The sequence below is a fragment of the Amblyraja radiata genome, chromosome 24 (genome assembly GCF_010909765.2).
Source record: "Amblyraja radiata isolate CabotCenter1 chromosome 24, sAmbRad1.1.pri, whole genome shotgun sequence".
Lineage (NCBI taxonomy): Eukaryota > Metazoa > Chordata > Chondrichthyes > Rajiformes > Rajidae > Amblyraja > Amblyraja radiata.
In genome coordinates this window covers 35991047-36000426 of record NC_045979.1, presented here as the reverse complement: position 1 = coordinate 36000426, position 9380 = coordinate 35991047, and the positions used below count along the sequence as shown (strand labels likewise).

General features: G+C 43.9%; 1 protein-coding gene across 2 annotated transcripts in view; it reads left to right on the top strand.

Moving 5' to 3' along the window:
- The first annotated feature begins 8208 nt into the window (after window positions 1–8208).
- Window positions 8209–9380, top strand: part of frs3 (fibroblast growth factor receptor substrate 3) — a 34232-nt gene continuing 33060 nt past the window's right edge. The window contains exon 1 of one of the 2 annotated variants that reach the window (XM_033042926.1): window positions 8209–8682. The gene's annotated coding sequence lies outside the window, so the exon portion shown is untranslated. The remainder of the gene's footprint in view (window positions 8683–9380) is intronic. The other variant, XM_033042925.1, reaches the window with a different exon arrangement.

The window sequence follows — 9380 nt, the reverse complement described above, 5'->3', positions numbered from 1 at the left end:
TCTGCCAAACATTTGCCCACTCACCCAGCCTATCCAAGTCACCTTGCAGTCTCCTAGCATCCTCCTCACAGCTAACACTGCCCCCCAGCTTAGTGTCATCCGCAAACTTGGAGATATTGCCTTCAATTCCCTCATCCAGATAATTAATATATCTTGTAAATAGCTGGGGTCCCAGCACTGAGCCTTGCGGTACCCCACTAGTCACTGCCTGCCATTGTGAAAAGGACCCGTTTACTCCTACTCTTTGCTTCCTGTTTGCCAGCCAGTTCTCTATCCACATCAATACTGAACCCCCAATGCCGTGTGCTTTAAGTTTGTAAACTAATCTCTTATGTGGGACCTTGTCGAAAGCCTTCTGGAAGATAGACACACAATGCTGGAGTAACTCAGCGGGACAGGCAGCATCTCTGGAGTGGTCACGTTTCTTCAGACTCAACCCGAAACATCACCCATTCCTTCTCTCCAGAGATGGCGACTGTCCTGCTGAGTTACTCCAGCATCTTAATAATAAATAATAATGCATTTTATTTGCTGGCGCCTTTCTGGACACCCAAGGACACCTTACAGGACATAAAATCACAATACATTTATCAATATTAAAATCAAGTTGATTAAAAACAAAAAACAAAAAATACACAAAACATTTTAAGTCATTAAAATCAGGGTGAACATGGTGGAAGTTATGTCGGGTATGCTAATCTAAACAGGTGTGTTTTGAGTTGTGATTTGAATTGATGGATAGTGTCCAGGTGACGGATGGGAGGTGGGAGAGTGTTCCAGAGACGTGGGGCAGAGCAGCTGAAGGCTCTGGCATCCATGGTGCTGAGTCTAAATGTGGGGACAGTTAAAATTGCAGCTGAGGAGGAACGAAGTGACCGGGAAGGAGTGTATGGTAGCAGCAGGTCAGAGAGGTATTGGGGAGCAAGGTGGTGTAGGGCTTTGAAGGTCAGCAGTAAAATCTTGTAGTTAATCCGGTGGTGCACAGGGAGCCAGTGGAGCTGAGTGAGGATGGGTGTGATGTGGTCCGATGATCTGGTGCGGGTGATGATCCGGGCTGCAGAGTTCTGAATGCATTGGAGGCGATGAAGAAGTTTATTGGAGGTGCAAGTGAGGAGGGCGTTGCAGTAATCGATGATGTATAACCTGCATTTGCAGTTCCAGTACAGATCTTAGTTAATTTTTGATCTTGGTTAGAATTAGTTTATTAGCAAAGATCAGGACCACAGACTCAAAACTTGTCGGAACATGGGGGTTATCAAAATGCAGAATGGCTGACTGGAGAATTTCAACCTGCTGTAGTAATTTAGTTGATTGTGTGATGAAATCTAATGAAGAGGAAAATTATATTTATGTTTTTTAAGATGGGAACCTGATACAACTTAACGCATGGTGTGGTCGTACTATACATTGCAGTGATAGTTTCAATTTTTTCTGCTATCAGCGGTGTTGAGCAGAGTGTGGGAAAGGATTGCAGATGCTGGTTTCAACCGAAGATAGACACAAAAAGCTGGAGTAACGCAGTGGGTCAGGCAGCATCTCTGGAGAGCAAGAATGGGTGACGTTTCGGGTCAAGACACTTCTTCAGACAGCATAGCACTTATTTTATTAGGTTATTTTAGTTCCTATGCCAATGTAGAATTCTTGGCCTTCATCATTTGATGTACCAGTTTAACCAAAACTGTTCACTTCACTTTGTACTGCATATGATTGAAATGTACTTATAGTACTTTTGATTATTGCACTCTGCGTAAATATTACTAAAGATCTGTAGTGGATCATCTGCATGGAAGCACGGCCAAAGAGGCACACCATTGCCTCTACTTCTTCAGAAGACTGAGGAAATGTCTCCAACGACTCTTATAAACTTCTACTTCTAGAAAGTATCCAAGCAGCTTTGTGCAAGACTACAAGAAATTGCAGATGTGTAGGAAGGAACTGCAGTTGCTGGTTTATACCGAAGATAAACACAAAGTGCTGGAGGAACTCAGCGGGTCAGGCAGCATCTCTGCAGAAAAAGGATGGATGATGTTTTTTGGGTCGGAACCCTTCTTCAGACTCGATCTGGATCCGACTGGACTGGAACTGAAGAAGGGTACCGATCTGAAACGTCACCCATTCTTTTTCTCCAGAGATGCTGCCTTGACCCACTGAGCTACTCCAGCATTTTGTGTCTACTTGATTTGATTTGATTTGATTCAACTTTATTGTCATTGCACAAGTACGAGTACAGGTACAACGAAATGCAGTTTAGCATCTAGTCAGATTGCAAGGTAGTAAATATACTGGTTAAACAATATGTGCAATGTGGATGAATTAAACTAGTACATAGACAAATAAATATATACAGATAAAAGAGTATGAAAGATAGCTAGCGTCGGGCCTATGAGTTCAGCAGGGTAACGGTATTTTGGAAAAAGCTGTTCCTCAGCCTGCTTGTGCGAGACCTGAGGCTCCTGTACCGCCTCCCTGATGGGAGGAGGGCAAATAGTCCATGGTTGGGGTGTGAGGGGTCCTTAATGATTTTCCCGGCCCGTCTCAGACACCGTTTGTGGTGGAGGACATCCTGTCATCATCCTATCATCAGCTGTTTCAATCTGTGTATGTGAATGCTTCAGACGAGCGATCAATTAGTTGCTGTTGCACATGGCGGCACGGTGGTGCAGCTGTAGAGCTGCTGCATCACAGCGCCAGAGACCGGGTTCGATCCTGACTACGGGTGCCGTCTGCACGGAGTTTGTGCGTTCTCCCCGTGACATGCACGGGTTTTCTCCGGGATCTCGTTTCCTCCCACATTCCAAAGAACTGGCTTTGGTAAAAAATTGTAAATTGTACCAAATGTGTGTAGGATAGCGTTAGCGTGCGGGGATGGCTGGTCGACGCGGACACTTTACGCCGACAGGCCTGTTTCCACGCTTAATCTCGAAAAACTAGAAAAAAAACCAAAAGAAATAGTTTATTATCAAATATTTCATTGTAAAATTATAACATAATTTATATGAGGACAGCCAGTTGAAAACCCTTCTTTATTTCAGCGCAATAGTAATCCTGTACTGCCCATGTAGAAAATAGGGTTTCCTAAGTGCCCCTGTGAAGGTTTATGGAGCAGTATATAATTGATGGCACCTTCCACTGTGTGCTTCGTAATGGATCCTTTGTCCTTTTTAAAAGAGCCAGCTCTCCCTGGAGAAAACAGTGTAAAAACCTGCGGTAACCTTGTTGAGCCAGAGCATTACAGCAGAGCATATCTGAACAAAAGTGTAAGGTTTCAGCTGACTTTGGGGGGAGAAAATAAACTTGTTAATGGAGTTCTGGTAGAAACAGTCATGCTGAACAGACTGATCAGCAAGCTGTTCCCCATAGGTGTTAAGAACGTTGAACCATGTGATACACAACATTTTAGCACAAGCATCATGCAATGTTAAATTGGATTTAGAATTGCAGTTTGAATGCATGGTGCTTTAATGAGAATATGTATTGTGGAATTAAAAAGCCTCATTGAAGGAATGCAAATCTTTACTGACTCGTGGAACCCGCAGAGTCATGACTGCTCAAAGTGGAGAAGGTGCTACTCAGAACCTTGGGTGGTCCGTGCATTGGGATCACACAGCGACCTTGCATAAACAGTAGTAGGAGCCTGCTACCACACAAACTACCCGCCATTCCCATCGATTACCTCCTGCCCATCTGTGGAAAAGGGTCTGCAGTTGCTACATTAATCTCATTAGCCATCTCAGAACGCACAGATGTAGACACAAGGAATTGCTGATGCTGGAAGCTTGCGTTGAGCACAAAGTGGGGGAGTAACTCAGCGGGCTGGGCAGCATCCCCAGAGGACACAGACAGTTGATGTTTTAGGTCGGGACCCTTCTGCAGACTCAACAGAACTCACAGAACCCACAGAACAGGGAGAGAAACAAGTCCTCCCCGATCCCGAGACACAAAGTGCTGGAGTAACTCAGCATCTCTGGGGAACATGGATAGGTGAAGTTTCGGGTCGGGACCCTTCTTCAGACTGATTAATCCAACGTCTTATGTTCTATGTGATCGCACATACTAGGGGCAATTTAAATGCCAATTAACCCACCAACCCGCACGTCTTTGGGACGTGACAGGAAACCCACACGGTTACAGTGAGAACATGCAAACTCCATACAGACAGTGCCTGAGATCGGGATCGAGCCCAGATCTCTGGTGCTGTGAGGTAGTATGTCTGCCAGCTATGCCACTGCGCCGCCCTATGCAAATTGCAAAATAAATAATGAATAATAATCATCCACAAAAGTGGAGAGTAATCTTTTGCATTCCTGACTTGAGCCTTGTGGATGGCGGACAAACCTTGGAGAGTTAGGAGGTGCGTTACTTGCCACGGTATTCATAGCCTCTGACCTAGTCTTGTAGCCACAGTGTGTAGGAAGGAACTGCAGATGCTGGTTTAAACCGAAGATAGACACAAAAAGCTGGAGTAATTTAGCGGGACAGGCAGCATCTCTGGAGAGAAGGAATGGGTGACGTCTCAACCTCATCAGGACTTCTGCAACCAATCAATTAGCGGGTCAAATATGCCACCTGGGGTTGGGGCTCTGGAACATCGTCCTGGCCGGAACCGGCAGATCCATTCCCATAGTCGACTTCCGAAGCTGTCTTTGCAGGCTGGTATCTTGGCCCCCTAAGGCTGGTGACCTCTGTTGGTCTGACAAAGCGGACGGTATGGCAAGGCTCTGGAACCAAGGGTGCCAGAGAAAAAAATTGTTGGTGGATCTGTACTGTCAAGGGCAATAGTTTGATTCCGTTCCTACAGGCTTGAGTTCTGGACCCATCTCTTTTCGTCACCCAATATGTCTGAAGAAGGGTCTCGGCCCAAAACGTCACCCATTCCTTCTCTCCAGAGATGCTGCCTGTCCTGCTGAGTTACTCCAGCAGTTTGTGTCTAGCCACACTGTGTAGATGGATACTCTGGTTTCTGGTTCATTGTCAACTAGAGCTACTATCAACCTCATTGAAGACCCTCAGACTATCTTTAACCAGTCTTCACTGGACTTTATCTAGCACTAAACGTTATTCCCTTTATCATGTATCTGTACACTGTGGGCTGCTTGATTGTAATCATGTATAGTCTTTCCACTGACCGGTTAGCACGCAACAAAAAGCTTTTCAGTGTATCCCGGTACACGTGACAATAAACTAAACTAAATGCTGGCTCGAAGGGCCTAATGTCCTACTCCTGCACCTATTTTCTAAATCACCATTAACGTGATTAAAACAAAACATTCAGAAGATTATTCAGCTATATTGGTCCCACCTCTTATTTTGGTTATGACTGGCATGTCTGCTGTCATTCCATTTTGTGGTCCAACTGATGAATTCAAGGTTCCAGGAAATGGAAACGCAAATGAGGAACATTGTGGTTGTTCTGTTTACTGCACATTTGTTGGAAGAATAAGCATTGGAAGGTGGTTTCATTCTTGCACCCATGTCAACTGCTGGTCCAGCTGAGGTAACCATCTACCTGGATGGGCAAAAGGGAAGGGTCCAGAACTCAAGCCTGTAGGAACGGAATCAAAACTATTGCCCTCGACAGTACAGGTCGACCACCAATTTTTTTTTTCCTTCTCTGGCACCCTTGGTTCCTGAGCCTTGCCATACCGTCCATTTTTCCGGACCAACAGAGTTCATGGCCTCGGGCCGGGGGGGGGGGGGGGGGGGGGGCAAGATACCAGCCTGCAAAGATAGCTGCGGAAGTTGACTATGGGAACGGATCTGCCGGCTCTGGCCAGGCCCAATCTCGGGGGCATATTTGACCCACCAATCGATTGGTCGCAGAAGTCCTGATGAGGTTGAGATCGGCAGCCTCGCCCGGCCTTTTCCGGGAGGGGAAGGGGGGGATTTCAAGTGCACTTTCGTAATTTTTTCTGGATTAAAGGAGGTGCTGGACCACTAGTTGCCGGAAAATCGGTGGTGGACATGTAGTTGTGTCTGATGGGAGAATTTATCTTACCGTCAAACTGTTCCATTTAGTGTTGCTTAATATTTGCCATTGCCATGTAATGTTATGAATTGGAATGTGATCTTTTTGACTTTATTGGTTGCTAACTTCGCCGCCCAAAGAATTATTTAACACGTTTTGGAAATCAGTGATGATGCACACATTCTGCAAAATAACACCTAATGTCTGGCAGCAACTTGTGCTGCTTCGGCATCAATTAATTATCTTGCAAGATCCATGTAAGATTGCATTAACTAGGATAGCTTGGCAGTACTGCTGAGTTTCAGATAGTCTGGGCACAAAGGTGGATCTTGAGGGAATAGTCCAAGTCTTCATACTTAGTAGCCAACACGGCAGATTAGAAAGTCCCCTGTGTGAATCCCCACTGTAACAGGGGAACCAAGTAATGAGAGTTCCTTGGAGTAGATTTTTTTTTATTGTATTAAGTGGTTGAAACACAAGAAGCAGCTTCTCTGCTATATTTTACTGCTGGAATAGAGATTAGAAGGGATCCCCAGAGAGATGTGTGTGTGTGTGTGTGTGTTTGTGTGTGTGCCTTTCTCAAAACGAGAAAAAGTGATTCAGCCTTTCAGGCAGCACAGCAGTAGAGTTGCTACCTTACAGCAGTAGAGTTGCTGCCCTACAGCGCCAGAGATCCGGGTTCGATCCTGACTATGGGTGCTATGTGTACGGAGTTTGTACGTTCTCCCTGTGACCGCATGGGTTTTCCATGGGTGCTCCAGTTTTCTCCCACACTCCAACGATGTACAGGTTTGTACATCAATTGGCCTCAGTAAAGATTGTAAATTGTCCCTAGCGTGTAGGATCGTGCTGGTGTATGGGGATTGCTGGTCGCCGTGGATTCGATAGGCCAAAGGGTCTGTTTCCACGCTGTATCTCTAAGCTAAACTAAACTGCATTTCCGAGCCAACATATAGGGATGGGTGGAGGAGAAATACAGATACTATATACATTGAAATCTATAACCAACTAACATTAAAGAACTAATGAACATAGGTTTATTGTACAGGGCAGATATCGATGGGTGTATGTAGCCCTGTCTTAAACGATTTGTTCCTGTTTTCAGGGAGTATTTGTGAGGCACTCGTATATTCATCTAATGGTTCAGAATAATTGAAAATGCTTTTGCAGAAATATTTCATTATTGATTAGCAGTTGCTTTTTTTTAATCATTTATTGAAATTCAGAGATATATTATGGATAAGTATCTTACTAAAATGTAATTGTTGAAGGTCTGTTGAAATACTTTGTACAGTTTCTAACTGGACGAGGCAATTATTGATTTGTATTCTAATCCTGGGTATCATTGGTCTTGTCTGCTGTTCTGTTTTTTTTTTTTTTCAGTCATTATATTAGTTCCTATTGATATTTTCCAAAGATTTTTTGCTTTTTCATGTTTGCGTATTTTTGGCTTGGAGCTTAAGAGTTTGTTAGCCAAAAGTCAGTGTCCTGGAAAGGTCCGTATCGGTCTGCATTGTGCAATCGTGACCTTTTTAAGTATTCATTAAAAAGGACAAAATGTTCATTGCAGAGTTAAACTCAAGAGTTGTGCTTTGTTGGGGAAATGATGTAAACACCAAACTCTCAGTGGAGAATATGGAAGAGCAAACATGCTTAGAGATTAGGGATGTGGGGGGGTGGGGGGGACGGGGACAGATGTGTTTTGTTTGATTCTGCCTTCCCAATAGAAGTTAAAAATGGCAGAGGAAATTTTTGAATTGACTTCAATAAACAGAGCAGGCACGAAAGTCCTATAGCCCAATAACATGACTCTTCAAAATCGGGATTGATGAGGTGTGACTATATCGGGTAAACGGTTTGAAAATGCCAATGTACCACCTGCCCGCCACTGATACAGTACGCTGACTGTGAGATGCTGACTGGTTCAGTCTGCAGTGTTACACAGAAGAGGCCTCTGTGAATTAACGAGTCTATTTTGTCAGAACCTTTGTGACTTGGACTTAAAGATTACAACCCTGCTCCTGCAAATAAAGAAGCATTTTTCTATGAGTATAATTAGTGTATTTCAGGCTATAACTTTGCTTTAGTGGGAGCCAGACTCTGTTTGTAAGCTAATAAATCTTTGTGGGAATCGAGTTTAACTCTTGACCCCAGTAAGAGTATCACACAGAGTTCATGGTCACCAGTGGAGGCTGCATCAAAGAGAAGCCATACGTAATGGAAGTGCTGGGTTACCAAGGTAATCCTGGCACTGTCAGTGAAGCTTTAACCGAGACTGCAGTTTGTTATGTGTGATAGCGGGTGTCTGGAACTTAATGTGGCCGTACGTCATTACGGAACTTGTGCTGAGAATGGCAAAGTGGGTGAATTTGTCAGTTATCTGGAACGAGTTACCACGTTCACTGGAATATTGTTGCTCCCCTTAACCTGGATTGCAAAACGCTAGTTCAATAGAATTGTTGGCAAATTCTCAGCAAGGAGTTCCTGTGTCTATTCTTGTGTAAACTGTGGATGTTACTGATGAAGAGTGGCGATATGTTGTTGTGAAATTCACAGCTGGGCTTGTGATGGCATCGTAACCTCGAACTGCTTCAAAAGAAAGCCTTCACTGAGCTGTCGAACCTTCATAGGAGGACTCTGAGCCTGACACCTACCATAGCTAATCAGACTTGAAGGGTTGCAGTAATGGTATCGTGATTTCTGAGCAGACCCAGCAGGTAGGAATAGCCGTTCTTTTCTGGTTATGGTAAACAGCACCAAAAATTTGCATTTGTATGACACCAACAATCCGAGTGAACCAAGTCTGAAGAAGGGTCTCGAGCCAAAACTTCAACCATTCCTTCTCTCCAGAGATGCTGCCTGTCCCGCCGAGTTACTCCAACATTGTGTTGCCTTCCACCACAGTGAAGAGTGCTGTGGTGGATGTTTATGTTAGATTCTATTGTGTGTTCTTTACTCCAACTGTATCGCTGCTGGCAAATTCATTTCACTGTACCTTAGTTGGTGCATGTGACGAATAAATTTGACTTTGACTTGACTTTGACTTTGTTTCTATCTTCAGTGTAAACTGGCATCTGCAGTTCCTTCCTACACACCATATTTCACAGATGGTTGCTCTGTTTTTAAGGCCAACATTACAACCGTAATCGATATATTACTGGACAGGTGATAAGATGCCTGAGTGTTTGGTCCAGAGACATTAGCCCCAAACTCCAACCTTGGGAACTGGAAATTTTAAATTAAAAAATATAAATATAGCCTACTAAAAAAATGGGGATTTACTGTACTGTCAAACATCCTGGATTCTTGTTAAAATCCAAATGTTTTTCTAATATTATTCAGAGAAGCTAATCTGCCATCTTTGTATTGGTTTATTACGTTTACCATGATATAGTGTGAAACATTTGAGTCTTAT